The 24,594-nt window shown below is 46.9% G+C and overlaps 1 pseudogene; it reads right to left on the minus strand.

Moving 5' to 3' along the window:
- The window catches only part of LOC146205960 (putative E3 ubiquitin-protein ligase HECTD2), a 45,918-nt pseudogene that overhangs the window by 11,774 nt on the left and 9,550 nt on the right, over window positions 1-24,594 (minus strand).

Raw genomic sequence — 24,594 nt, forward strand, 5'->3', positions numbered from 1 at the left:
AACGACATCGACTGAGCTTGTAGCCGATTTAGACTAAAACGTATGGCTAATGGAAAACTGCACCCTGAAGTGAAGGGCCAAAGTAGTGGTTTTCTCTCGACACGGCAAGCAGTTCACCGTTTAGCAGATAGCGAATTATCTCCATAAAACGAACTCTGCTTCTGGAAACGATGCACAGAAACGCAAATAGCCTAGTATTTATGCTACTTAAGGTTTATACGGGTTAATACTACAACACAACTCAAGAAAAAGGCGATGGACAATAAAATGAATTATTGTCTTAGTCTGGGGAAAAACAAAAAGCCACTTATTACAAAAACATTCTCAAAACTTCTACCACGAAGCATGAAAAAAAAAACAAGTGCAAACTTTGGGAAATTGGTATTGTGCGTTCCACCATCTACCCTATCAAACGCTGTTCTAAGAGTTTTTGCATACAATACAAATTACCAATAACATGCCGGCGGGGTACTTTTAAATATTCAAAAGCTGCCTCTCATATAGGAGGTTGCCTGGAAGAGTTCCTTCACGCACATAGCCGTGCAGAAAATGTTGCTTGTCAAATTCAAGACCAATGTCAGTAGCTTTCAACAACATCGAAAGAATATGGAGCTCTATATAGTTTTCAGAGGTAAAAGCTGTTGACAAATATTGGCTTTACTGCTGGCAGGCATCCTGCCGGCGCCCACACTGTACTGAGATGTCTCAGTGGGAGTCAGCAACTGTGGCAACTGTGACTGTCGGATGAAGACTGTAGCACGTAATGTTTCTCTTCTCAAGACTGTAGCACCTGAAGTTTCTCTTCTCTTCCAACGACGTAATCGAGACCATGTTGATATATGCACACTCGGTACGTCAGATATTGATTATGCACAAATTGGTCAACAATTTATCACCAAGTTCCTCATCGTATTCCTTCAAGCAGACATTTCTTGACAATATCGAAATGGAGTCAAGTTATCAAAGGATAGTCATTCAGTGGAGCATTCAACGGCTGGTCGCAAGCTCTTCCTGGACTCCTTTCAGACTGCCGCGGCCAGAGGGCGGGAGCACACGCGGTGCATCAACAGTATCTCCCTTGTTCGAGAAGGCTGGAAGCCCGTCGCCATGTACTCCCTCTTCATTGATGCCACCACGGCCAGGTGGAAGAAGCGCACGCGGTGCATCAACAGCATGGCCTGTCTTAAATACGACTGTAAGCTCGCAAACATATACCTTTTCATTGACGCCACCGCGGTCAGATAGCAGAAGCGCACGCGGTGCATCAACAGGACGCCCTTGCTGAAAAAGGCTGGAAGCTCGCCGCCATGTACTCCCTCTTCATTGATGCCACCGCGGCTAGTTGGCATAAGCGCACGCGGTGCATCAACAACACGGCCTGTCTTGGAGACGACTGGAAGCTCGCCGCCATGTACTCCCTCTTCATTGATGCCACCGCGGCTAGGTAGCATAAGCGCACACGGTGCATCAACAACACGGTCTGTCTTGGAGTCGACTGGAAGCTCATCATATACCTGTTCATTGACGCCACCGCGGTCAGATGGCAGAAGCACACGCGGTGCATCAATAGGGTGACCCTTGCTGAAGAAGGCTGGAAGCTCGGCGGCATGTACTTCCTCTTCATTGACGACACTGCGGCCAGATGGCACAAGCGCACGCGGTGCATCAACAGCATGACCTGTATTGAAGGCTGGAAGCTCGCCGTCATGTACTCCCTCTTCATTGACGCCCCTGCGGTCAGATGACAGGAGAGCACGCAGTGCAGCAACAAGGCGACCCTTGCTGAAGAAGGCTTGAAGCTCCGCCCCATGCACTCCCTCTTTATGGACGCCTCCGCGGCCTGGTGGCAGAAGCGCACGTGGTGCATCAACAGGGCGACCCTTGCTGAAGAAGGCTAGAAGCTCCGCTCCATGCACTCCCTCTTCATGGACGCCACCGCGGGCAGGTGGCAGAAGCGCATGCGGTGCATAAAAAGGGCGACCCTTCCTGTACATGACTGGAAGCTCCACTCCATGAACTCCCTCTTCGTGGACGCCACCGCGGACAGATGGCAGAAGCGCACGCGGTGCATCAACAGGGCGACCATTGCTGAAGAAGGCTAGAATCTCCGCGCCATGCACTTCCTCTTCATGGACGCCACCGCGGCCAGGTGGCAGAAGCGCACGCGGTGCATCAACAACACGGCCTGTCTTGCAGACGACTGGAAGCTCGCCGCCATGTACTCCCTCTTCATTGATGCCACCGCGGCTAGGTGGCATAAGCGCACGCGGTGCATCAACAACACGGCCCTTCTTGAAAACGACTGGAAGCTCGCCTTCATACACCTTTCCATTGACGCCACCGTGGTCAGATAGCAGAAACGCATGCGGTGCATGAACAGGGCAACCCTTGCTGAAGAATGCTGGAAGCTCGGCGGCATGTACTTCCTCTTCATTGACGACACTGCGGCCAGATGGCACAAGCGCACGCGGTGCATCAACAGCATGACCTGTATTGAAGACGACTGGAAGCTCGACGTCATGTACACCCTCTTCATTGACGCCACCGCGGTCAGATAGCAGGAGAGCACGCGGTGCAACAACAAGGCGACCCTTGCTGAAGAAGGTTGGAAGCTCCGCCCCATGCACTCCCTCTTTATGGACGCCTCCGCGGCCATGCGCCAGGAGCGCACGCGGTGCATCAACAGGGCGACCCTTGGTGAAGAAGGCTAGCAGCTCCGCGCTATGCACTTTCTCTTCATGGACGCCACCGCGGCCAGGTGGCAGAAGCGCAGGCAGTGCATAAAGAGGCCGACCCTTGCTGTACATGACAGGAAGCTCCACGCCATTAACTCCCTCTTCGTGGACACCACCGCGGACAGATGAAAGAAGCGCACGCGGTGCATCAGTAGGCCGACCCCTGCTGAAGGCTGGATGCTGGGCGTTATGTGCTTCCTCTCCATTGATGACACCGTGGTGACGTGGTAAAAGCGCATACAGTGTATCGATAAGGCGACCCTTGCTGAAGAACGCCAGAAGCTCCCCGCCATTTACTCCCTCTTCATTGAAGCCACCGTCACCGAGGTCAGGTGGCAGCAGCGTACGCGGTGCATGAAGATGGCGACCCTTGCCGAAGACTGGAACGTCGGCTTTATCTACGTCCTCTTCATTGACGCCACCACGGCCACATGGTAGAAGCGCTCGCGGTGCATCAACAGGGCGACCGTTACTGGAGAAGGCCGGAAGCTCGCCGCCTCGTACTACCTCTTCATTGACGCCACCGAGGCCAGATGGCGGTTGGCATATGTTGGGCGCTGCAAGGTCGCAATCATTAGCAATATCAGGATTGAGTGCCTGGGTCTGGAGAGACTCCCGAACGCGCTTGAGCTCACCCAAGAGAAGAGAAACTCCTGCTTCCGTTGTTTTGAGGAAGAGTGCCTCGATGTAGGCGGCCAGCTCAAGGAAGTGGTTCCAAGGCGAACGTGCTTTCATCTCAGAATTTTGCGACCCGTGCTGCGCCACCGAAATACGGAAGAGAACAGCAGCTTCCTATAGAGAAGAGACGCTCCCCTTGTAGCGGGTGGAACTTCGAACTGGTTCGCTGCGTTTGGTTCCAGATGGAAGAACTGTTGCGCTATACCTGCAGTCGAAGTCCTTTCCGGTAGCCACCTGCGCCCAGTTTCCGTGAAAGGAGGTAGAGAAGCGTGACTTCACTGACCTGGAACGAGAATTGAGTGTGCAGTGAGGACTTCGTTCGGTGCCGGATGGCTGAAGATGAGACGCAAGCCTTGCATGAGCCCTAAAGAATATTTACCGGGTGCTTCTTCTTGGCTACGTGGCAGACGCCGAGCTCAGTTCGTGAGCGAGCGTGTCGCGCGGTATCACGAGAGTGCGACCTTTCCTCATTTTTTTCTTCATCGCCTTGCTATCGGCGGGGCGTGGCTTTTTTTTTCTTTTCTGCGCCGGAAACCATTTTATGTACTGGTTTATAAAAAGAGTGCTATTGTACTGGGTATGCTTAAAACTTCATAGAGAACGAACCATTGACACCGCTGTTGATTACTCAGTCGCTAGGGTGACTGCTGATCCCGAAGGCGTGGGTTCGATTCTATAACCGAGGCGGTTGCGACGGCGGCAAATCGCAAGACGTCGTATGCTTTGAGATGCGAGTGCTTGTCATACAACCCCCAGGTGGTCAAAATTACCCGAGTCCTCAATCACGGTGCCTTTTTTTTTATAGCCAATGTCACTTCAGTATTTTAACTCAATATGCTATACAATGCCAACTGACCACTTGATAATTAGTGCCTGATTTCTTAGCGACTAGCGAGCGCGTTTGCTGCTATCGCTGCCGCAGAGTTGCACAGCACTTTACAGGTGCAAGTCAGCCCAGTAAACTGTTGATTTCAGTGCTACAACAGCTGTCTGTTCTTTAGTGCTAAGAACACTGTATTTAGTGCCCACGGCATTGCCACCAACACGTGACCGTATGAAGCATTCTTTCAGCCACATGCCCTTCTATATGCATCGCCCTGGATTCCACTGCGCATCGGGTACAAACCATGCCACTTTATCCTCACGCTGTGCATAAATAGATGTTTTGCAGACTGCTCGATTTAAATCGCAAGCGGGAAAACCTTGATGAGGTAACTACATTCATGGCTCTATGTGGTATAAAACCACTACCTTCACCATTCACCTGCACTGTGAACGAGGGGTCCGCATAGACAGACTCCGAAACACTATACCTTTATTCTACCCTTGGCATCTTTCCGTTAAATGCCATCGCTATTATACCCAAATATATGCTATTCACCATTGGGTTTTTGCCGGTCATGTCTCTGCCATCCTTTATTGCAAGACCTAGAGCAGTGTTCGACGGGAGACTAAAACTTCGATTTTGTCGTTTTAATTTGCTAGCTTTCGTTTGCTCGACTGAACAATTCAGAAAGGCTGCCGTGAGCTCTAAGCATATATATTCAGTACAAGCGCAGACTTATAACGGAAAGAACAGACTTAGAGCTTATAACGGAAATGGGGTGTGGGAGACACGATAGAAGAGGAGAACGCTGGCAGATAATTTTGTCGCGTATGGACCAAGTTGCAGGCGCAACTTCAAGCCCCAAAATGGCTCACTGCCTACTCCTTGCCCCTCTTTTTTAATTAAAAAAGAACTTGAGCTTTAAAAAACGCGAAGCAATGAGACCGGCCGCACCAGCCTTACTGGCATCACTTCTGCCGGGTCATCTATCGTGAACTTGCACATCCCGACGTATGAATTCTCAATGTTGTGCTGGACGACGGGAGGGTTGAGCAGTTTCTTGCAGCACGCCGTGGGAAAGTGGAGGTCCAGAACGATTGAGTTATAGACGGCGAGGCCCATTAGTTGCTAAATGTAAAGAATACAAGTTCGCTCTACGTAGTCAGCTACAGTTCGCGAGAGCTTGTTGCTAGTGATGAGGTATAGGCCTGTACCAGGCAGCACACAGGTAACCAAGGTTCATAGTGCTTAAATGATATTCACAAGGCATGCAAGAAAGACGAGACGAGCACTACAGTCGAGATGAACAATCAAGCGATACTCGGTACCGACCATGTTTCTCAACAACGCATCCCACTTTGCGCACAGTAAAGGATATAACGCCTTTGACGTTGTACTCTAGTAGCTTCCCGAGCTGCGTAGTGCTGAAAGTGGAGCACCTTGCTTTGTTGTTGTATACAAACACGGCTGCAAATATCAGTGAAACGACGAGTGGTAAGTGAGCAGCATGAATTAATCGCGTAATATTCGTGCTAACGTATAGCCAGATAAATCACCCACCGTAGTCAGGGCTGAATATCTGCCTGATAAGCAGCAGAAACCACTATTTTGCGAGCCTTCCCATGTCCAGCCCTGGATCGCCCACGAAAGTAACTTTGTTTTTTTTTTTTAATCAGATCCCTCTGTTTCCGGGCAATCTGAGGCAGCGATAAGATGGGTGTTGTTCCTAGTTATTCTCTGGCCTCATAAAATTCTTTGTGAACGGTGCTCAGTCGAAAGCGCGAAAAGAAGGTAACATAGTTGCTTGCTCACCTCGTTGAGGGAGTCCGACACGAGATGAGAGCGTCTAACGTTAAGGTTGAGAAAGAACAAATCAATATCCGGCACCTGGTGGCTAAGTGCGCGGTTCAGCAGGCTCCTCTGTGGAGGATGAAAGAGTTAGAAGTATTGCAAAAATGAATATATAAATAATGTGAGGGTAAAGCATTGCTTGAACTTAGTGACAGAGCGAAAGCTGTGAGTGTTGCAGCGATAGCCTCTGTAACACCGCCTTTTCAATCCGCGGGTTTTTATTTTATGATTTTTCTTAGGTTGTGGGGAAAGGAAGGCGTATTGTACTTTTAGATGGACACCACGGAATGGTGGACACCTACACATAAACAGGTCAAGGTCGTTTTCGTTTTTTTTTTCGCTTGTAAATTATACATTGGCTTATAAGGAAGGACAGGCGCAGTATCTGCCAGACTTGAAGGAAGGGAGGAAGGTGGAAATGAAAGCGGAAAGTGTGAAAGAGTTTCCGTAGTGAAGGGCTACGGAGTAATTTCGGCCACCAGAGGGCCTTTAATGTGCGCGGACATCGCACAACAGAGGGCTGTCTCTGCGTTTCCGCTAGGTTTTGGAGAAAGGAAAGCGCAGTATACTTTTGGGTGGACACCACGGAATCGTGGACACCCACATTTATTAGGTCAAGGTCACCTGAAGGTCAAATTTAAGTGCCACGCTACGACCGCCTCTACCTATCGTAGTGAACCTTTCTCTTCATAACTTCCATGCTTTCTGTCCTCTTCTAAGGTGAAGTGAAGGTGATAGTTTTACCTTCTGCCCCCCCCCCCCCCCCCCCTGCTCAGCCTCCTTTCTCTCCTTCGATTCCAAGGACCACCGGCCTAACGTCCTCCCTCACCAGATTTGATTCAAGAAATATGCGGAAAAAGTCCACTGTGGCCTTTCTCCACGTCGCAACATGATAGAGAAGAGAAACGTGCCTATCAGGAAGCGTGCCTATAATCGTGAAGAATCTCGTTCATTTTAGCGTGCGGGAACAGTTAGCGAGAGGAACGTGAAAAGAACGCCGCGTGCCTAGACTAAAGCAGGCCTAGCCGGGTTTTACCATAATTTAGTACAGCTGTCTCTGCGAACGAGTACACGATGTTCCAGATCTATTAGTGTGCTTTCCCTTGCGTTTAATTTCATCTGTTGTTCCGAAACTCGCTGTAAGATGGATTTCTTGGCTACGATGCTCAGTATAAAAGGGCACCGGCAGTACAAAAACCTACAGGAAAGTATGAACCTGTTAGGCGGAATTGTAACACCATGCGAAAATTTGAACCCAAAATATTTATACGCCTTTGGACATTGTTAGCCCGAGCCACACATAATTTTCGTTTCTTTATTTGCTTTACCGGCAACACACGGATCATGGTCACTGTTTAGTCGTTCTCCAAGGTGATATGAGTGATTCATTTTTAGTTGTCCTCTTTGACAGAGCATCATTTGGGCCTTTATGTAGCAAGTGCGGAATGTTTTCAGGCGTAAAATCTGAAAGCAACAGGTGGCCCCTAAAGGCTGTCTTTTTTGTTCTTTTTTTTTTTTTTTTGTCCAGGTCGCCCTACCTAGAACGTCTTTGTTTTCCAAGAACCTCAAAAATTACCTGTAGCCTATAATGATAGCAAGAAAAAGATTTTATATGCGTAGAAAGACTGAAAATAATTTACTTGGTGTGCTTGCCGGGAGACTGCCACCGGTAGTACTCAGACACCAGGTCGATATGGTCCAAGGCACTGTTGTAGAATTCGGTGTAGTTCAAAATGTTAGGATTCTTGTTGTTTGCACATAGGTCGGCACCATGAGGAGGGGCTCACTCACACTCACACTCACGACCAGTGACTCTCAACCCCACTCACTCGCACTCACACTCATGCCCGCTGCCATACACCGCCACTCACTCCCACTCACACTCATGGCCACTCCTGTTCGCGGCCACTCACTCACACTCACACTCACGGTCACTCTGGTACCCATCCACTCACTCACGCTCACACTCACGCCCTCTCTCATTCATGGCCACTCACTCACACTCGCACTCACGGCGACTCTCATACACGTCCACTCACTCACACTCACACTCATGCCCGATCTCATTCGCGGCCACTCACTCACACTCACACTCATGCCCATCCACACTCGCATCCACTCACTCGCACTCACACTCATGGCTGCTCCCATTCGCGGCCACTCACTCACACTCACACTCATGTCCGGTCCTGTTCACGGCCACTCACTCACACTCACGAACACTGCGTGAGTGTGAGTGAAGCGATATGAGTGCACTCATGAGGGAGTGCGCCGACCGATGCAGGAAAGTATTAGAATAGAGCAGATAGGTTTACGTTCGCTAAAAAAGCATTATGAAGGACATTACGCTATTTGTTACTTCTGCGCTTTTGGCTCAGCCGTTAATTCAGTCTACTGGCGCATCTTGTTGTTAAAACAGTAGCCGTTTTTATAAAATAAACAACACTTCATAGGTCCCATTTCTGCGGCAAAATCATCACTCCGAATAAAAAATAAACTAAAATTAGAGCTACGAGATCTGTTCTAAGCGATGGGTCCGGAATCAAAGTGAGCCGTGATTTTGGAAACGATAAACACGAACAAGAATCGCGCATGCTAAACGTCCGTTTTATGTAGAGCGGTTTCACCCGCTGACATTGCGATCATCCTCAGCCTGCGACAGAATATAGTGTATGTCTAGCCTCAAACGGTTTGAGCAGCGTCACTGTGCTCGCTCTGCGTCCAAACACTGACGAACACCGGGACGTCTTCTGATGTGAGGTCACGTGAGAGGAGTTGCAGCGGCAGATGTGAAACTATTTGTTCTAGTTAAATTGAATCTTTCATTGAATCTGAAAGCGCACTGATTGTCATATCAACGCATTCCGTATTGTTAACATTATCGTGAGAAATCCGGGATTTTCTATGCAAACATCAAGCAACCCTGCATGCGGTCCTTGCGTGTTGGTCGAATCGTACTCACTGCATAAGCGTGGCATGCAAAAGCACTGGTCAAAAATCACACTGCAACATCAATATTTTCGTTTGGCGCAAGCGCACTAAATTTACAGTACGGTATCTCAGTTATCCGCATGGCGATTTTATCCTGCAGCGTTTGAACATATTCATCGCAGCTTTGGTAGCGCTGCCAAGAAGTACAAAGATCGAGTATAGCTGTGGTTCTCTAGAAGATTGGGTTCTAGGGCTCTGCATAGTATAGCCCTTTTTTTCAGTTAATGAACGTTTTTTGACAATACCGCACTCCTGGAGCGGATGAAAGATGAAGTTTCATCTCGCTCAACTTTTCGGTTCCCCGACGCGTGCTCTCGCTGCTTCATGTACTTCCTTTTTCCCTCCATATTTATACTTCTTGTCCTGGCTTCTTTCGTTCTTGCCCATTCCTCCATCCAACTTGCTAAAAACTCGTTTTTCGCACAGCATTTCTCATATGTATCGCATTAAAGTCCTATATTTGATAATTCAGCAACGCATAAATAACGGTCAAAGAACAACGAACGCGACCCGTCGCCGAGCACGGCGAGTGCCCTGGCCATAAGATCGCCTTCGAGAAAGTGAGCTGTGAAACATACTGCCCTCAAGTTGTATCACACCCAGCTCACAAAGGCGACTGCAAGCAGGTTACCGGGAACGCTAGCCCGCTAGCTCCCTTGGAAGCGAAGGAGGCGGCCCTACTGCTGCTCACTGATCATATGGTTAACATTAGCTTCGGGCTTATTCATCCCTTTATTGATTGTTCGTCTCCCCCCCCCCCCCCCCCACACACACACACACACTGCACGGGGACAAAAGCTAATTTTCCTGCCTTGCTGTAAAATTGTGCAGACATTATTTCACAATGGTGAGGTGGGCTTATTTTCCAAGCAGTAGTTGTGTGCAGGGCTGTTTCGCCTAACCTGGGCAGAGATGCGAGTCATCTGTGGACCTCCCTAGACTCACTCCTCCCTCCGATCCTTCTTCCGCTCTACCCTTTTTACCCTTGACAACAGGGCGGTGACGAACCTAGCCCTGTCTCCTCGCATGAGGCGAGCTAGGGGAGACAGGGACAATGTAATGCGTACATTCCGAAGGCCTAGAAGATGCTAGCACTGTAAGCAAGTATTGTGCAACAGTTTGTTGCGTCGATGAAGCAAGGGACGTCGTTTCGCGGAAAACCATGTGCAGAAAACACCTCCCAACATTTTCTCGTGGCATGAAAGCAACCCCCTCGCCGAGCACAGCGAACGCGTCGACCACAAAATCGTCTTTGAGGAGGAAAGCGTCCTTGCCGTGGAAACCAATCTTTTCAAAAGATCACACGTCGAGTCTTGGTTCATCCGAATGACAGCAGCAGCTGTAAATAGGAATTCGGGGACGCCACCCTCCGCGTTCACAATTGGACTCCGCGAAGTGCTGGGAAAGGGGAAGCAAAGGCCGCTGCTTGCTACTGCTGGCCCTGCATTTCAGTCGCCCCTGAGGAAGGGGCCGAGTTGGTCCTAAAACGTCGGGTTGTAATAAATATTTTTGGTTGGTGATAGTGTTTCTGAAACTTTTGTTTCAAGAACCCAACCAGGCGGATTTCCGCCGAAGATGTTATCGTTCAAATCCAGGCGAAAATGGCGGCCGAAGAGGCATCGCGCGTGCACAGTAGTGCTACTTGAAAAATGTCCATTGGAACATCTTAAGCACCCGAGCTGCAGCCAGCGGAAAGAAAGAAATACGGTTCAAAAATTACTTCATATGCCTGATGCCTTCATTTAAGGCTGAAGATCGCTCGTGCTGCTGAGCATTCGCATGGCAAGGGCGTGAGTGCACTGCAAAGCGCCAACCAAAAAAGGTATGCAACATTCTAAACTGAAATAAAAAGAAAATTATGCTCTGAAGATTGCCTCCTTTTTATACGAACGAATGAAAGACAAGAGGAACCCACAAAACAATGCAGAAAAAAAATTAAAAGGACATACAATAATCGTAATTATAGAACTGCCAGTGCTCAAATTTCCGGTTTCATTCAGACATTTTATTTGAGAAAGCCAGAGCTGGAATTCTCAGAGTTATGGCGCTCATATAAGGTTCTCTAATTGTTCAAAGTTGGCCTTTCTTTGTTTTATTCTTTTCTTTGGATATATTATAAAGGCGCCCCTAACAGCGTTTACTTTGAACGCGGCTTTCACTAACAGTCGCAAGTCTTTAGATTTGACGACTGGTGATGGCAGTGCTCAATCAAACGACAGGAAGGAAAAGAGTGCTGCTTGCCGCTGCAACTCCTGCCTAAAATCTGGAGCAAGCGAGCTTCGACCGGCGGGAAAGCAAAGGGATAGGGAGAGAATAGCGAGGGGATGTGCAGAGGGGAGCGACAGCAAGAAAGGACACGAGGAGCTTTGTACATTATTTCCGGATTGCCTTGCCTTTCAAGCACTGCAACATCTTAATAAATGCCCTGATATTTGGCCTGCAGCCTTTTTACCATTTATTTTGTCAGTTGAAGGAAATACTATGGATAGCAGTCTAGAGCAGCAATAAATCGAATTGTATAGCATGATAGAGACAAAGTATATAAGTAATTTATCATTCTTGCAACCAGTACAGCACAGACCACGGATTGACGTAGTAAAACTGCTTAAAAGGTCCTATAAAAATGGCTGTCGATCTCGGCTCACGCCCGACAGCCGAAAGGTCTCAACAGATGTGGAACAGGCCGAGCTCAGGCTTTCCGGTGTGCCCCGGTCTTAGCAGTGCATTAATCAGATGTCATGTTTTTTTTAATTCTCGCCATGCCTAATTGTTGTCTTCTGCGTCTATGACGCCCTGCTTTTAAGGGACATAGACTGACGTTGGCTTTTATTGATATGTTAATTAACAAAGATAGAACTGTCGTTTGCCAGCATTTCATTAAAGTTATATGTGCCATACCATAATCAGACCAAAATGGGGATTTTGTAAGGGAGGAAAGGCAAAACTCCTTGTCCCTTCTTCCTGTCGCTAAACTCTTTTCTTATCCCTCTTCCTTACTATCCCTTTATTTCCGCCGCTCCAGTACAGGTGCTTCTGGTGATTAGATAGCTAATATCGATGCTGGCGAACATCTTTTTACGTCCGTTTTTGTTTATGTGAATAAAACCACTTACTACTACTGTATTACTATTACAGGGAAGGCAAAATATTTACCAGATAGATCACTACCATCAGCTGTATTCACAAGCAAAATGCGATCATATCAACCACGTGCTGCCGACTTGGCAGCCCTTTCCGAGAACTTTCAGCCCGTGATCGCATATTGCTTATAAATGAAGTATGGTGGTAAAATGTGCGAAGTCTTCTTTTGTTTATGTTTTTCACAAAAAGCAGAATAAATTTGGAAATTTCCCTAATTTCGCGGCTAGTTGGCGGCGCAGCTGGCCCTTTCAAGCCAAGGTTTGCTTTAATCATTGAACCATTGCTGCGGGAGTATTATGTTTAGAAATAAACCTGGTAACACGAGTTTGGATGTGTTCAAGTTTTTCTCTGGGATACAAGCGAATAGCGTATGGCGTTCAGATTTGTAATGAAAAGCTGTTCTTTTGCTTTTTTTTTTTAGGGGGGGAGGGGGGGGATGACTTTATGCAAGTGATGTCGAATGAGGCTAAGAATTGGAGGATACGCATTAGATGTTGAATATATCTACTCCGTGTCATGTTTACTGAAAACTCGATCCCAAGATATTTATGGTGCTAAACCTTTCCAAGACGTCGGCAGACGTGCACGGGTGATTAGCACATGTTGACATTTCCCATTAATCAGCATGCCCCACTTAAAGAAACATAGGTTGCTGAGTACACTGTTAACATGTATAGTGATCATTTTGCACAGCATGATAAATGACAGAGTCGTGCAATATAACTAAATTTGTACTCAAAGATTACCACATCATTTATATACATAAGAAAAAAACAAATATCGAGACCAAAACAGACCCCTATGAAGTATGGACTCCTGAAAGAACATATGAGTTGGTTTAACTCTTTTGAACAAAGCATGCTGCGCTCAGAGACGAATGATTTCTGAACTGAGCAAATATATTCACTATGGTATCCGAACTATTCATTTTATTTCTGAAGCATTCAATGCATACTTTACATTATCACAAAAGGAAGTGACGTGCACACGCACATTTCTGTGACCTACGGTCAAAGGTACCAGTAGAAATTTTGCATAACAGTCACTCATGCAATGACTTGTCGCGAAGGTTAAATCCTCAAGAAAACAAACAAAAGAGGGAAAGAGAACACACCAATTTAATAAGAAAACTCAGCCAAAGCCGAGTAAACAAATGTAAACAACCAAAGTGGCTATGATGATTGCATTGTAAAAGTGATGGTGCACTAAACGCAAAATTAAAAAGGTGTCATATATATCTGAGCCAATAATTGACAAAGCACACCGCTGATAGGATGAGGGAACAAAAGAAATTGAAAATTTCAAAGGGATCGTTGATGGTGGCATGTACAGCATTGGGCTTAAGGCAGGTGGAATATATATTGATCCAGAGATGGACAAAATTTCTTCTTTCCAAAGGGATACAATGGCGTGCTACAATTCAGTTTGCTTATTGATTACAAGTTATGGCTGCATCAAGTATTTCGCGAATAAGATGGTTTTCTATTTGCCGTTATACTTGTGTTTGTAAAGGTTGGAGGGCGGCAGCTGCGGTGTATACTTTCAGGACAGTGAATGGTCAAGTCACCAATATTTTTTCTCTCGTTGTGAATATGCTTCTGCAGTCTTTTGCTGACACAAGTGGCCTGTCTCCCCGACGTATTCTTTGCGGCTAAGAAAAAGATTTAAAATATACGACTCCCAATGGCGCATATGAAACAACGGGTGATCGATACGCCTTACTGCACATTCATGCATTCGTTAGGCTGGTTTGTCCATGCGTCGATAAAATCTAAATAGACGGTGACGAGCACAAAATATTATAACTCTCGATCTCTGTACAGTCATTATCAGAATGTTGAACGTCATGAACGTCAGAACTAAAGGCTAGTTTTTTGCTTGATATCTTGCATTCGGTGAGGTTCGAGTTCATTTAACAATTTCTCGGCTTCTTAATGACTGGGAAATACTATCTCGTCCAGCAACATATGCAGCAGATACATGATAATTTAAGTATTATCAAGGCGTGAGGAACTATAGCGAGGCAACCGGCAACGGACTACCTCACAAACGGTGATAATAGAACCCATTTCTTTTTCCGTCAGGTGTTATAACCTAGTGTTGGGAGAAACAATGTTCTGTTTTTGGCATATTTTCACTCTGATAATTGCGTCATTTTTGGTTGTATGAACGTGTATGGCCAAAAAATATATATTCTGTTCGACAAATTTCGGCGGCTGAAAACAGAAAACGGCAAGTTAACAGAGAGGCATTATGCATTTCTGCCCTCTAAGTTGGATTCCTTCTTCCGCACATAACTGCTTGGTGGATATTTTTATAGCTGTGAAGTTCGCTGAACTTTCGGATGCGGTATTTGGTCTCCCGCACAGAGTGGTTGGCGCGAGGTAGCAATCAGTGTGCACCTGTCCCCGGTCACGGGGATTACCAAATTGGTGGGACCACGGACGCACGACGGAGGCTCGCTTGTGCTGAAGAGCACTCATTCCCCTCTCGTCTTGCATTCCTACCAGAGAAGTCTTTCCAGCGCACAACTTCAGGCAGCGTTCACAGTGTTGAATGGCATTTCTGTGGCCAGTGGACTTTTTTTTTCTTTTTTTTTTTCTTTTTTTTTTTGGGGGGGGGGGGGGGGGCTATTGTGCGGAAGCAGGTGTACAATGGCTGACCAGTGTGCGATGAGGCACCAATGGTCGTTTGGGCTGCAGGTGCAAGCATTTCACCCCTCAGCGACAACTTTCTTCTTTTTTTTTTTGTTTGTTTCACCAAGAGCCTTCAGCGATTGCTCCTGCGGCATACGTTGGTCCCTAGGGTATGCACGTGTGCGGGAAAGAAAACGTAGGGGAAAGCAGAGGTTCGGAATGCAGTGACGTCAATGCTGTTCGTATGTGTGCTTGGGACCTCTCCTTTCCCAAGTTTTTGATTAACATCCTTTCCCCAGTCTTTGATTAGCTGACGGAAACTTTATCTTCCTTTCCCTAATCGTCGATTGGTGAGAAGTTTTGTCCTTTTGATTGCCGTCCCCGCCAAGGGCGGAGACAAAGGGTTTAAAAGTAAGCGCTCTGGTTGAAATCAGGGCCGATTTTGTCTGATCAACGGGTCAGTCATGTAAATAGTTTTCTCCTTGCTTGTTTCTGCTTGTTTTATTTATGTGTAAATAAATAGTTAAGCTTTTTTTTTTCTGCTGCTGAGTAATGTGAATGTTTGCGAGTCCGAACCATCAATCCTTCAAGAAACCCCGATTTCATCATCAAGTGTTCCTCACATCGCCACATGAAGGGGAAACTCAATTCAGCCATATTCAAGGAAGATCCTGCCACAGGCGCACACAGTCCAGTTGGAAAGGCCATTTCAGGCCCGGGACATCGAAGTTCTGCTGACGGCTGGCCTGAAAGTTGATTACGACTTCGTCGGCAGCACGGCGCATCAGAAGCAGATTCTTCGGATGCCGGCGTTGAGGAGACAAGTGATATGCAAGAATTCAAGCGGAATTATTTGACGCCACCTTTAGGTAAGCAGGTTCATCATATTTTGTTTGATTTTATAGGCACAAAGTTACATATTTAATTTAGGCTCACCTCTATGGCGCTGTGATGCATGGCTGACAATGCGTTAACAAATGCAGGCTTGTAAGCAGTCGCCTTGACCAAGCTAGGAAGTCGGTTTTATTTTTGGGGCCATTTCACTGAATACTTGGCGATAATTATACTGTTTAGTAACTTTCGCGTGTTCCTGCTTAACGATTAATCCGGCCTGCGAGATTCAAAATTTGCAAGTGGCTGAGCGCTCCTGAGTAGTAGCGTTAACTTATAACCTAGAAAGCGTTCAGTGGCATAAGGTTGCACAGTGAATAAAGAGGTCACACTATTGGTTCGGATATCAGCGCAGGCATCTAATTTTGCTATAGAATCATGACAGTACAACATACGCGCAATTTGGACAGCAGTAATCTATTCTGGTCGCAAGCTTTTGCCCCACTCTGATCCTAACAAAACGGTCAGGCCATCAATATGACCGGTGGCCATAGTCACATTTGCATTTTTTGTACCTCGTGGTATTTATTTGACGCCCCAAAAGACAAAACTCACCTATGTTTGAAGAAAGGCGAAATGTGGACTTCTGAACATGCTCTTTTTCGATTAAAACTTTTGCAGTAAAAAGAATGCTAATTTGACTGCGCACTAGGTGGCTCTTCATAGCGCGCTCTGTCGTTGCACTTCGAAAATATTTAGCTTCTCTAAATGGCTATAATTCATCCTCAGCAGACGAATGCTTGAAACGCACACACCACTACCCATTAAAACTATGAGTAATGCTCTATGCACTACGGAGTGCACCAACAGCGAATTTGGCTATGTGCACTACGCAGTTTGTGGCGCCATCTAGGTAATTTTATTCAAACTATGCGCATGTTATGCGTCACGTGACCGCACCTCGTGACCCTTTGCGCGAGGAGCATGGAGGAAGGCGAGGTGCCAGCCACCGGCAGATCGACGGAGAAAACATCGTGGACCGCGCGACCACGTTCGCCCGCGCAGTCATGAATATTACCGTGGGTGCGAGGTTATATATATATATATATATATATATATATATATATATATATATATATATATATATATATATATATATATATATATACACACACACCGTGCAGTAGGGCCACCGCAGCAAGTAATTACAACTATTGTCGACAATCGCGGGCGTGGATGCGATGCCAGATCGCGGGATCAAGGTACGACTGCACGCAGATACGGGCACCTGCAGTTTGTTCTTTCTCTTCAAAGCAAGTAAACACAGATAATTTTGTAACACAAATGTTAGCGCATGCAATAGTTTGACCATAGTGCGGCGCCGAGTGAGGAGGGTATATTTACAGGTCCTGGGCGCTAAATCGCGCGACTCAAAATAGCCAGCACTCCTGTGCGCCTTGTGGGTGTCTTCATTATTTTTTTTTCCTTTTACTAGAGGGAGTGAGGGGGTGCTTGCAAGCTGTCGAAATTTCAAATCCAATGCGTGGGAAGGATGCTAATAGGCGCTTGGCCGCCGGAGCGCGGCATACAGCGGCTTCGAGGTGGGGGAGGGAGAGCCGTATGTCATGTGAGCAAAGCGCTCAGCCCGCACGCATTTTTTTTTTTTTTGTTTCCTAGAGGTGAGGAAAGGAATTGAAAGGAGAAGCGGGTAGGCTAGCTAACGTAGACAGCGCGATTTCAAACCAGTGACTACTTGGAACTGCCCTCGACCACGGCCGGTCTCGACAAAGCACAGAGCATATGTACGCTTGCTTCCTTTCGTTTATTTTTTTCTTCCCCCTAGCAGTTAGGTATGGACTGCTTTGGCCTGATCGAGCGCTAAAGGTCTGACTGCTTCTGTGCGCGCGTACTTCGCTCAATGGGCCGTTTTTGCATCTTAGATTACGCCTCTAATGTGAAACAACTATAGTGCCAAAAAATTGTCTGCCCATAAGCTAAGCATCATCTTGTGTAATTTCAACCTGACGCTCCCTCAGAAGGTGCCCTCAGTTTGAAGATATTTCTTTTTCGCCACTGCAAAACTGGATGTGTGTGGGCGCGCGTGTATGCAAATAACTAATGCTCAGGTGGGCCCCCTTACGGTCAGTACTACAAGTTTTCATACAACGAGGAAAGCAAACACAGGATCCCTGCAGCGCGCTGCGAAGAAGAGGGCTCACGACTGTGAGTCCCTGCATCGCCTTGAATACCAGCCACCCCATCAAACCAGCGGAAGAAAAAGAACGAAAGCAAAAGATTGCGAACGCACAGACGCGGCGCTCACGTACTCTACATTCCCCCGCATCGCGCGCCCAGCCGCGCCTCTCTCAAGGAAAACAAAAACAAACAAACAAAAAAAAAAAAAAAAAACACCAGATACGCGTACGTCACGTGATTGCGCACCGGGGAGCCTGCAAAAAAGTGCTGGTCGGCCGGAGGAACTCCGACGGTAGTCGGCCGGCTTCTATCCACGGTTTCCATGACCACGGCCGGTCTCGAGGGAGAGCGCGTTTCTCTCTTCTCTTACGGCCTCTCCAATGGGGTCTGTTTCCACCGCCCTCCGCGCCTCGGTGGGGTCGCCACTGCCCCACTGCTGCTCCTCCGCTACAGCCGTTCACGCGCAAGGGAAACGCGCGCTCGCTCTTCGCTCCGCCCGCATTGGTTGCAACCGGCAGGTCCTGATATTTCACTCCTTATGGCTTATAGGAAGAAGCCGTAATCAGCGTCTGATTTATCGTGTATGAGCAACAAAATAGTCAATAATGCGCGTGCGCGCGAGAGCGCGCGCGCCTTCGTCAGTGCTGCCGCGCACGGTCGAATGAATTTTCGGGTGCACTTACATTAACACTTTTTGCCTAAATTTTTCACAAAACTATATGTATCATTTTATGCAGTGTGCCTTTGAAAGCTATAAGCAGGTATAGCGCGACCTGACGCTAGTGCTTGGCAAACTGTTCAGCTAGTGGATATTCTGTCAGCCGCTGCCGTTTTCGTTTAGAGCAAAAGAGGCACTGACGAAAATTCATAGCACGTCTCAGATTCAGAGTAAGGAACAAAAATTTACGCATACAGTTAAAATTTCACTTGTCTAGTGAAGCGGATTGTTCTAGCTTCGTTTAAAACAAATCAGTAGGTTGAAAGACAGCAGATGTATACGTAATCTCGCGACTGATGCACACGTAGACAGTCGTAGTCAGGTTAATACAGCGATAAAAAAAAAAAACATTTAATCAAGGAAATGGGAATAAACAAATATGCATAATTGAAAAGAGCAGCAAGCAATAAAAAAAATGTCCTTCAAAGTTAACACATTGCACTCATTCATCAAAACGGTACATGCGGCTAGAAAATTAAAGTCTCAAAATCTTTCTGGACGGTTTGTGCACATAAGGAGCTGGCCTTTCGCTCCTGTCTGTCACCTTCCTAGCATAATTGACAAGAAGGATTCTGAGAAATTTCTCACATATTAAAGAAGCAGACCTTATAGCATGGCTATTGTTAATGCCTTCCAGATAACTCAGCAAAGGTGAGTTCTCAAGTATTGGCTGGATTAAGATTTGAAGGACTTCAAGGACATTTGTGTGTGGTAGGTGCACGACAGCTTTTTTTTTTTTTTTTTTTTTTTAACACAACCTTGTGCAAGAGGGCTACAAACTCTGGTTTTGGATAATGCAGTCCGCTAGAATCTTGTCCTCGCAGAATAGTGTACATGGGGCTGCTTCTTTCGCTGGTTTCAAGAAGGATATAGCACAAGCCCCACACCCGAAGTCACTGATTAACTTTACAATTAATGTATCCAGCGACGTAAGCTAAACCAGAATACGTGACAGTGGGTAATGGGATGACAGGAGATACCATCACTTCTTTCAGTTCCTCGGTTACTGATTGCAGCAGAGCTGAAATGATTTCGTCGGTGTCGACACTAGGTGCCTAGGCGCGCAATACAGCGCGACATACAACTCCTATAGTCACCTCGATCTGAATAAATAGCACAGAGAAAAGCTTTTATATTCATTATTGAGGAGTGTCCCTTGAGTAACAGTGGCGAATGTGTATTAAGCAAAGCATTCTACCAAAATAATGGGGCAGCGATTGCTCTCTAAGGCAGGCATTACTGCACAGATAGTTACAAGGAACTATTAGTTCAAAAACATACTAGAAAAGGAAAGAAAATATTGCTAATTAGGGCTTGAAATAGATTGCCCGTTTTTTTTCATAAAATAATCATGATATCATGTAAACATTTCATTAAACCAACGTTTATTTGCAAAATTAAAATAATGCTTATAATACAACATAAAACGTTTGCTGGTCTATAAATTATAGCAAAATTGAAAACAAAACTTAAAGGCGTTTACTCTGACGTTATACTAATACTTTATGTCATGTAAGCATTGTGCAACTTACATTACATTTTTATAAAGTTATTTTCATCTTCGGTGTTACCTCGATGGTTTCTCATCTAGCGCTGAAAGATGGTTTTGCCATTGTTGCTGTTATGTTTGCCTTGAATTAAGAAGCTTCGACGTGATCACTGCTCATTCACTTTTTTTATTCATATTCTTGTACAGGCTTGGGAAAAAATTCAGATTAAAATGAACAAAATCAGATACCATGCCGCAATACATGTCATATGCTTGTCGAGCGTTTGCTGAGCGAGTGTTTTTTAATATAAAGACTGCATTCACGTGTGTAGCACGCTGACAGGATGCCGCTGCAGCATCTACCTTCTGTAATCGTTCATTTAGGGGCTGCACTCACCACGAAACCCGCGGGCGACAGCGCGAAACCAGGCAAATGCCACCCGCCGCCACTGAAGCAGATGCGGAGCGAACGGTGAGCAGGTCGCGCCCCTTGCGGCGGCGGAGGGCGTGACTCAAGGAGAAAAGTTCCCATTGTTCACGCGGCGATTGAGAAGGCCGTAAGAAAGAGCGCGCGCTCTCTCCCTCGAGACCGGCCGTGCCATGACTTGCGATCAAGCAAATAAGTTGACGTCACCAGTCCCTCTTTCTATGACGTAATTGTGACGTTGCAAAACGATCACGTGACAAATCTGCTTTACTAGACTCACACTAGATGGCGCCACATCGTCGTAGTGCATAGAGCAACTTCCCGTAGGAGTGCACTCCGTAGTGCATGGAGCATCGTTCTAAAACTATTACGTATTCCCTGACCACGTCTGGAATGTCGACAGTGTTAGCTCAAATGGAGTTGTCTTAATTTTCCTCTTTGTCTGTGCTATGTTTTTTTTTTTTTTTGCTTTTCTTGGTGCCATTTACTTTCACCTTCATGATTGCTTTGCTTGTATTGTTTCTAAGACTCTTTTCAGGTTATCACAGCCAGTAACCCTGCTTTCTGGATCAGCAGTCACAGCCTGTGCATTCGGATATTTCTTTCAAGTCTAAGTGTTCTTCATTTTAACGCTGGTCCCTGCTCCTGAAGTGAGGAGAGCACATAGCATCAGCTAATGGTGGACGTACTTGGGTTGACAAAGACAAGTTTTCTCTTTGAACTGTTGGTTAATGGACTGAGGCTTTCCTTTCATCTCCATCAGTTTGGCCGTTCGGTAATAAAAATCTGCTGATCCTTGTGGCTGTACAGTGCTGAGAATTTACTATCTGCGTGGTAATTTGATAAAAATGCCTGAAAATGTGAAGGAAATTATTTCCTGCCGAGGAAAAATAAAGGAATCCGGGTTGATGATTGTTTTGTATCTGGATGTCTGGAAGAGAAGCATTCCGACCCGATCATGTTGATATTGCATAACTTTTCTTGTGTTATTTCTATTCTGACACTTATCCACTGATGTCCACTCACTCGCACTCACATCTACTCTCGCTCACAGCCACTCACTCGCACTCACATCTACTCTCGCTCACAACCACTCACTCGCACTCACGTCCACTCTCGATCACAACCACTCACTCGCACTCAGTCACGTCCACTCCCACTCGCAACCACTCACTCGCACTTACACTCACGTCCGCTACCGCCCACATCCACTCACTCCCACTCACACTCATCGCCGCTCCAATTTGTGGCCACTCACTCGCACTCACACTCATCGCCGCTCCAATTCGCGGCCACTCACTCGCACTCAGACTCATGGCAGCTGCCATTCATGGCCACTCACTCCCACTCACACTCACGACCACTCTCGTGTCCACTCACTGTTACGACCAAGCATCCGCATTTGCGCGCTCTATTGTTCGCCTGTGGGCATGGATAAGTGCTGTGAATATGTGGTGATGGTCCAATGGCTCTAAGTGAGCCTGTTTCCAGGAATCCTGTTTTGTAAGCCTGTTTTGCTTTGTGGACACTCTGCAAATGCCAAATTGACCCTGCCAAGAGAACGTCTGGAAAAACACAAAGAAACGTCCCCCTGCGGGAAATGCAGGAAGTGCTTTCTTTCTTTTGTTCACCCTTCCAGTCGATAAGCCCTATCGTCCAGTGAGGAATGTCTACTTTCCAAAGGAGACGACAGAGTGACATGTCCGCTGACGTGCAGGACAAGAAAGGAGCATGACGCATACAGCCATTAAGTGATTTCCCGGGAATGCAGGAAAGATTTGCAATTGTCGAAAAGGGACAATGTTGGGAGCCCTATGCGGCGCGCACGTGTACTTGGGTTTCAGAGAAGTAAATCCACTTGCCGGAACCAGCTGCCTATCGATTCTTGGCTGAAGAATAGAAATGTACCTCCTCGCCGTTCCCAAGCTTTTCCCGCCAACAAGTGACCAGGCTCAACGAAACAATGCCGGGCCAGTCAGTGCTTCAGACCATCAGTGCAGTGATGTGTTCGATTGGATGCCGATATCTGAGGGGCGTGCCCTGGATTTGGTTGGTCAGCATCTTCAGAGAGGGGCTGGACATAGGGGGTTTTAAGGACGCTGCAGAGCACGAAATGTCGCTCTGGGCCCTGGGTAAACGGCTCATCCAGTCGCTTCTCGCTATGAACTCTTAACGTTTGTCATTTTGCTGATGTACCCTTCTTTTTCATGTAAATATTCTTGTAAATACGTTTTCTCAAAGTGCCAGTAAACCTGCTTGTACATATTTTACCAACTTCGAAGATTCAGTCCTTCTTCAACCCCGAGTCTCTGCACGCTACCAAGTGAAGGCCGGGTCGACATAGCCCCAGCGTCACGACAACTGGTGGCAGCGGTGGGATCTGAATCTACAAGCCACAACATCTGATGACTGGAGGTGGGATCTGGATCTACAAGCTACAACATCTGGTGATTCGAGGTGGATCAGAATCTACAAGCCACATCTTGTGATCGGAGGTGGCATCTCAAGCAACAAGCAGGCGCAACAATCGGCCAACAAGAGAGCAGCTCGGAACATCGATCGCATGTGTGGGTGAGTGCTTGGCTTTTCTTCTGATGTGGACCAGGTTCTAGAACAGGGTTAGAATTTAGAACTGGTAAAAAGTGTTGAAACGCCTTTAGGTTTGGTAGTTTGCACTGTTGTTTTGGAAGTAGCCGACACTCGGAGCGATCATGGACCTACAAAGGCTGCAGAAACCGGACCTGTTGCTATTGTGTGAGGAATTGGGAATTGATACAAGTGGTTTGGCACGAAAACCCTTGATTATAAAGGCAATCACTGATCTGGGAACCGATGATGAGGAGCTCAGTGAAGCATGGAACCTCATCGGGCAAAAAAAGGAACAGCTCAGACAGCAGAAAGAGCGGGAAAGAGAGGAAAAGAAGCTAGAAATTGAGCTCCGGAAATTAGAACTAGAGTTGAGCAAGAGGTCGGGCGATTGTCCCCAGCTAGCGGTACCTCGTCTCAACAAGGAGACAGATTTCAAGATGTCAAAGTACATGCAGCCATATGTGATATCAGGGGATATCGGTCTGTATCTGGCTAACTTTGAGCGAACCTGCGAAAAACTGTCCTTCCAGCGAGACACTTGGTCTCAGAGATTATTGACGGTTCTGCCCTGCGAGGCAGCGGAGGTTGTCGCGCGGCTAAGCAAGGAGGACGCGGACAACTACGAGAAGGTCAAAGCTTGTCTTCTGAGAAAGTATAGGCTTAGCGCCGAGGCGTTCAGACAACGTTTTCGGAACGCTACTAAGTCCAGGGACGAGAGTTACCCTGAATTCCTGTACAATTTAAGAGTAAATTTGGGCGAGTGGCTAAAGAGCACAAATTCCTACAGTGATAGGGACGCTGTAGTCGAGCGAATTCTTTTGGAGCAGTTTTATAGCTGCCTCCCAGAAAAAGAAAGAAATTGGTTACAGGACCGAAGCGACATTAAGTCGGCAACTGAAGCTGCCGAACTCATTGAGGAGTACGCTTCGCGCCGACAATTCAGCAACCCAGCAGTAGATAGGCTCCGCAATCCCAAGTTCAGTGTGAAAAACCGTCAGGAAAGGCACTTTGCTAGAGTTGGAAACGAAGAAATGAAGGTTTCTTCAGGCAAATTCCCTAGAAAGGACGGCAGTGAGAAAAGTGGGGAAGTGACCAACTTGCAGAACACAAAGAATAAGCTTGAGGCTAGGAAGCCGCTCACATGCTTTAGGTGTAATGAGCAGGGTCACATTGCCGTCAACTGCCGGAAAGAAAAGATTGCTTTCTCGTATGTCAGTGACTGCGATGAAAATATGCAGCTTTTAGAACCCTACCTGCATGACCTAGTAGTCAACGGGAAGCCTTGCAAGGTACTGCGCGATTCGGCCGCAACGATGGATGTGGTCCATCCGGCGTATGTGTCGCCTTCCGACTATACAGGACAGTGTACGTGGATCCGCCAGGTAGTGGAGGAACAGAGTGTGTGCTTGCCAATCGCGAACGTGGTCATCGAGGGCCCTTTCGGCAAGTTAACAACCGAGGCTGCCGTTTCAGGAAAGCTTCCTAA

Source organism: Amblyomma maculatum, chromosome 1, assembly GCF_055883805.1.
Source record: "Amblyomma maculatum isolate TAMU_Amacu chromosome 1, ASM5588380v1, whole genome shotgun sequence".
Taxonomy (NCBI): domain Eukaryota; kingdom Metazoa; phylum Arthropoda; class Arachnida; order Ixodida; family Ixodidae; genus Amblyomma; species Amblyomma maculatum.